Consider the following 7,110-nt stretch of genomic DNA (forward strand, 5'->3'; position numbering starts at 1 on the left):
TTTCATAGATGAGGGTATGATTGTGAAAATTCAAAATAGAGGGGTGGTAGTAGCAAAGTTTGAAAGATGAGGGTGTGGTGGCATAAAAGCCACCGACCCTCCTAATTTAAGACACACACCCATATATATATAGTGATATTTTGTAAATTTGAAGTATTATATATAAAACTAGAATTACTATCCATCGCAACATGGCAATGGTCGGCACAAAAATTACAATTTTACAACGAAAGGAAAAAATAATGAAATACATCACATTTAAAGTGTAATTACTATTATAAACACTTTTATAAAGATACAACGTTAACAATATTTTTTTCCCGTAATACACGACTAATCCTAATGCGCCTAACCTATACTAATGCATCTTCGTCACACAACTGGTTATCCCGTCTTCGTTAAGCGGTTGGCCCTCCAATTGGTCTAGCCGGTCGGCCTCGTTTTGGACCCCAGCTTTCCTTCGCGACTTAGGCTCGTTTTGGACCCCAACCTTCCTTCTTCTTAAAAACACCACCGCATGTTGATTTTTGTTCAGCCTTACGGTTTCGGCCTTTTGGCCCTACAAACCTGAACTGAAGGCTGTCACAGGGCAGCTTCAAGTTTCTGCTTCGCATGCCCACGTTGAAACCAATTTCACACATAAATATAAAAAATACAAATCTTAAAATTCCATCAATACCTGCTTTGGCTTGTTAAAAAATTCTTTATCAAGATCAAAAATCAAAAACCACCAACCCAAACCTTCCTTCACCAAGATATACAAACCATGAATTTAGTAAAAAAATCAATAATAACCATTCATCATCCACAAACAAAACTCAACTATGTTGTTCAACTTAAGAAGTTTTCTACCAAAATCTTTGTTGTATTTCGAATATATCAAAACCCCTTCAAGAACTATATGGGTCGAATAAATAAAAGGTTTCAACTCCTTCAAAACCATCCATAAAAAACCCCTAAAAATGTAAACAAAACAAATTTATTGCGCCAATCTGGTTGTACCTGCAGAATCAATGGAGATCAGTAACAAGTTACCATCGGCGCCATTCACCTACTTGAAATTCGACAAAACCCTAACTCTTGTTGGAAAACATGGAGATGATGACGGGATACAAGGGGCAAGAGGGGATGATTGTAACATCTGCGAAAAATGGATCCTAGAAAACCCGAATCATTTTGTAAACCGGATCCGAGAACGTAATAAATAAAAATGCGAATTTGCATTGTTATCTTTTATTATTTAAAACATTAAAAAATAGATCAGAATAGAAAACATGAAAACCATTTAAAGATGCATTCATCATTGTTATTTTTTTTTTCAATCAGAACCATATATGCAAATTTACAATGTTACGTAATTATTTAAACTAATATATAAATCAATTTATAAGTAAAACTAGGTTAGTTCCCCGTATATTATACGGGTTGAACAATTTAAACTATATAATAAATATTTTTTGTAAATGCAAGTCAAAGACGGAGACATTTATATATATTTGATAAATAATGAAACTAATAATAAAGTAAAAAAATCTCATACATGTGTACGGAGTCGTCTGTAAAAATTCATGTAACCTGTTTGAGCTCGAAAAAATATGTTCTTTCGTAATGTTTTAATATTATTATTTAATTTTAAAATAAAATGGGTATTGGGCTCAGTAAGAGCATGTTTTGTTATGTTTTTTGAAACAACTTATAGACTTATTGGGGTTTTGGAAAAGTCAGTGTGGAGTGACTTATTGACTTATTGGTTTTTTCTTCTCACATACACCCATATTGTCAAACATCATTTTGTAGATTATGACTTTTCAAAAAGCCAATAAGTCAATAATTTTTTTTCAGAAAACTTAGCCAAACATGCCCTAAAGCTAATGCCAATGAGTATTGGGCTCACTAAGAGCATGTTTGGTATGCTATTTTAAAAAAATTAACATAAATATTGGGTTTTTTTTTATAAAAACACGTGCCCATCGAAATCACAGACCTTGTGCGGTGGTCCTCCCCGCACACCCTTATCACCGCCCATGCATGTGTATACTCATTTAAGTAATCGATATACATTTGATGATATCCTATATTTTTTTCTATTCAGTTAACATTTTTCTATTTAGTATTATTTGCAATTATTAACATTTTTCTAAATGTATATATAGAGTATGGATGTTACTGAATTTTTGAAGAATAATTTTTTATTTTGACATATATATATTCAAACTTATAATTATATAATGTAGTCATGAATTTTAATAAAATCCAAAAAAGGGTGAAACCCTTTTCAAATTTCAATAGAAGGGTTATAATTATCAGATAAACATTTTTCTATTTAATATTATCTACAAATTAGAAGATAAATTATTAGAAAATAAACATGAAAGAAAGGCGGGAAAACCAAAAAATAGGTGCATCCAATAAATGACACGTGTCACACACTGGTTTACTTTATTATATATAATAGATGGTTGCTTGTGCTAAATGATTCATGAAAAGTAGCACTATTATATAATAATAACTATTGAATTTTAAGTAAATAGAATTTAATAGGAAATTGATATTTGGTTTTAAATTGATTTGATTAAAATAACTAAATATATTTAAGAGAACCTTCAAGAGTTTTTGGGGTTCCCCTCCATTGATTAAAATCACTAAATGTATTTAAGAGAACCTTCAATAGCTTTTGAGTTTCCCTTCCATGTAACTAACCACCATAAATTGAGTGATTAATTTAGTAGAAGAATTATATTAAATGGGAATAAAAGATGATACGAAATGAAAACCTTCCTCTACTTTTGCATAGTTGTTTGTTCTCATTGGGTATGGAAAGCTTGTTATTTGTTCATCACATACATATATTGACATGTTACTTGCTTCACGAAACCCTCTCTAAATAAGACCATTCTCATCATCCTTTGTCCTCATTCACACAACCAATTTCACTAAAACCCTCGGCAAGTCAAGATTCTGCATTTTAGGACTTGGAAGTTCTCTCTACAATTTCTCCTTCAATACTTAACCTTTTCAGGTGATTTTTTGTGTCCATCTTGCTTTATTTTTCGAGCTCTATAAAAACCTCTATCAGTTTTGTTTGTTGATAGATGAAAATTGTTGATCAATTAAATTTCATGAATTCTATGGTTTATAAGCATTTGGGAATTTCTATATTTTATAAAATTTAATCAATTAATTTGTTCTATAATGTTTCTAGACAAATGTTAAGATGCAATTTCAGAAGTGTTCATGTTAATCATGATTACTTAATTTTTATAGAATTTTTTCTTGTCATTATCTGGTATATATGCTTATATTTTGCTAGGATTGTCATGCTTCTAATTCTTGCTGAAAATGCTAGATTAGTAGAAGTATTGAATTTTCATAATATTAATTAGAAAATTCTTAGATTAATTTTTACTGATTTAATTGCAGTTTATCCTGTTAATTTATACTTTATGCAAAATATATAAATTGTTGGAAATCTATATCATATTAACCTATAAATTTTGCCTTTAACTATATACCATTTTGACATGATGTTTTGATCATAGGTTTAATCAGTTTACTTTTTGGACTATAAACAAATTGACTAAAATGGTTAAATTAGACATAAGTGTATTTTTGGTTAAATTGGACTATAAGTATATATTTATGCCTTAGACAATATTATAGACTATTATATATTTTTGTCAATAAATTTAAGTTTCGTCCATTAGAAATATATATTTGATTAAAATAAACATTTTGGTCACACTATATCAAATATATATATATATATATATACACACACTTTGTTGCGAAATAGATAAATTATATAAATTATGCTTGTAGCCATAATCCGTTGTTATGGAAACTATAGATCTATATTTTTAGTCATTTTAGACTTACATTCATGATCGAAATCAATAAATTTACGTTTAGACTAGATCATTATTCGTTGGTATTCTTAATCAATATTGAAATATATGTATGTATGTATGTATATATTAACAATTGTAATATATTTTATTATATCGAGCTTGAAGATGCTATATATTTGTTTTTAGAGAAAAATATATATAATATCTTTTTAGTGGAGATCGTACAACTTCGTCATATTTTTACTATTATATATCAATACGAGTTGTATTATTTGTACTTATATATTTTAGTCATTTAAATCGTTTATCATTTAAACAAGAAAATCCCAAATCATGTGAACCTAGAAATCATCATCTCATCGTATTCGTGTATTCGCTCGTTTAGTACCTTCTTTATTGATTTTTTAGGGTGATTGTTGTTTTAGATATTATTTATTTCTTTTCTTGAGGTAATTCTTGTTGGATCATTTCTTCGCAACCATTGAGTAGATCTTTTCTCTCCCCTTTTTAGTTATTAACTATTTTGGGGTGTATCATGTGTCATGTTTTCTATTTGATTAAATAACATGCGAAGTCAATGTGTCACTATGTGTATCACGTTTATTGTATCTATTATTTCTAGTATCTATCATTACATATACGTGTATCTATGTGTTGACTTGTTTCTTGTCACAGGTTTCACGTGGATCCACCTAGCTGACTAGGTTCCCCACGGCCATGGGTTGTAGCCTAGCATAGCCACCAGTATTAGACTCGCTATTCGAGGCTTGAGACTAATGCACGCTGTAGTCTTTGAGTCTTTTTTTGTTCTATTGTGTCTATATTGTGATTGTGGTAATTTGTTGATTTTTGGTGTGGTTGTGGTGATTATGGATGTTTCTACAACACATGAATTTGCATTTTAAATATATTTTTAAAAGATTTTTAAGTAAAACCAAAAAAAATTATTAAAGAAAAACATTTTATTTAAAAATCTAGATCCATTTACCAACATTCTGTTGACCAAAAACTTTTTACGCATGATACATGTACGTGACTTGGAGAGGATTTGAAGTTGAAGACACGTAGCATGTGCATTAGTAATAAATGGGATTATTGTTCTTGATTTATTTATGTTATGGATATTGTATTGAGTTTTGATGAACACATTATATGATTACGTGAGAAAATTTAAAATTGATGTTTTTAAATATTAAACTTATAATAGTGTCATGAGCTTTGGATAATCATCATGTCTCGTACCATGGTGTTGCGGGTTGGGGTGTGACAATGATGACTAAGTTCGAGATTGGTGTACAAAACCCTAGCCGCCTCGTCACCTGCTCTTGTCTTCCGGAAACCCAATTCGTGATCGGGACCTATTCGTCAAAGATCTGTGAACAACCGAATCTGTTCAGAGATCGGATGAGAATTGATCTGCTGCAGCCTTTTAAGGGGGTGTGGAGGGGTGAGGGATGCTTCATGGACGAATCATGGGTTGAACATAGTGTTCAATGAAGGTGGTAGACTTTGGTGTAGAGGTAGAAGAAAGAAAGAATGAGAGAAAAGAGGGGCCTGGGATATATGGGTAGTGTGTGTGCGTGAGAGAGGTATATGTGAGAGAGAGAGGTGTAAGAGTCTTGGGAAGTGTGGGGGAGGGGGGGTATGCATTTACAAAAATGTCCCTTTGCAAAAAGAGTGCATATGCTAGGTGTCGAAAAGCTATTGGTCTACATGAGTTCCTTCGGTTCTCACAATCGACTATCACCCACTGCCTAACACCAACCCCATACCCATTTTCGGCCAAAATGGTGTCCCTCCATCCTCCCACATCTATGCTATATAATAAAAGAAACCAATAAGTGGACACATGTCATTCATTGGAGTAATCTATTTTTTAGTTTTCTCATCTCTATCTCCTACTTAATTATAGTTAATATTAATTAAAAGATAATTATAAAATAAAATTTAATATAAATTTAAACAATTCGTGGAGATAATACAGTCTTTTGAAATAATTATTAGATTTCAAAATTATTTATCTTGAAATTAACAAAAGACGTACACTAAAGATAAATGTCATTTTAATCCATGTGGTTTGGGTCATTTTGCCAGTTTAGTTCAAATGTTTTATAATACACAAGGTTTATAAAGATATAACTTTTTATTGATTGATATATAAAATTACATATGCTTAACCCATACAATACATGAGGTTCTTAAAAATGTAACTTTTTTCATTATTTAATATAGAGAATAGTGCCCGGATAGTCCCTATGGTTTGTCCATTTTTCACACAATCGCAGTTTCAGATGCAACATCAGATAAAGCAGGAGCAACATCAGCATAACTATATGTGCATTATTAATTGTTGCTAAGAATGATTAAATTTGGTGGTATTATGTGGTGTGGAGGTGGTATGGTGGTGAAAGGTGGTTGTGGTGAAGAATGGGAAGATGAATTGGGTGGGATGGATGGCGGAGCCCACATATATTTTTTTAATCTTTTAATGTTTTATTTGTTAATTTTTTAATACTAAGGGCATTATAGTCATTTTATATCAACTTAACTGAGAAAACTAACCCCCAGTGGTGGACCTAGAAGAAAAATTCTGGGGTATCCCATTTTTTTAGTCTACGACCACCCCTGAGAATTCAAGGGCTTTTAAGGGCCCTGTGCGTATAGTAAAAATGGGCCCCATAATTTTCTTCTTCCTAAGGTCACCTCTAAGAATTCAAGAGCCATTAGGTGTCCGCATGGTATATATATTACTAGTCACAGACACGTGTGTTACTCGGGTTGAATAAAAAATCTTATTTAGTAATAAGATTTAGAAATTATAATATGATATTTGAAGATAAGATATAATTGAAATACATATTAGTTAGATATAGATACGTGTATTGTAAAATTATTTTAAAAACAAAATTGTTAATTAACCTTTTTTAATTCATACTTTTTACTATAGTGTTACTCTATAATAAAATTAATAAACTGGAAGAATGAAAACAATTAATTATAGAATTCCAAAATAATTTTATTTTTACATTATAAAGTAAATATTAATTATTAATTTTTAATATTTAGTTGGTAATAATATAATATCATAAAAGAAAATGGAAACTTTTTAATAAGGTAAAAAATTAATACCATAAATAAACAAATTAACAAAAACAAAAACAAAAAAATGCTTTTAACTCTATTATTAAATTAAATAAATGATTAAATGAAGTTTGACCAGGTGTTGCTTTTTACTTTTTGCAGACTTTGTATCCTTTTTAGT

At 30.3% G+C, this 7,110-nt stretch overlaps 1 long non-coding RNA gene across 1 annotated transcript; it reads right to left on the minus strand.

Annotated features, from left to right (window-relative positions):
• Nucleotides 1-233: 233 nt before the first annotated feature.
• On the minus strand, nt 234-1,206 carry LOC110940339. Its single transcript, XR_002593029.2, has 2 exons — nt 1,003-1,206; nt 234-603 (listed from the first exon to the last, which is right to left on the minus strand). It is a non-coding gene; the product is annotated as an uncharacterized LOC110940339 (long non-coding RNA).
• Between the last annotated feature and the right edge of the window lie 5,904 nt (nt 1,207-7,110).

Source organism: Helianthus annuus, chromosome 1 (assembly GCF_002127325.2).
Source record: "Helianthus annuus cultivar XRQ/B chromosome 1, HanXRQr2.0-SUNRISE, whole genome shotgun sequence".
NCBI classification, from domain to species: domain Eukaryota; kingdom Viridiplantae; phylum Streptophyta; class Magnoliopsida; order Asterales; family Asteraceae; genus Helianthus; species Helianthus annuus.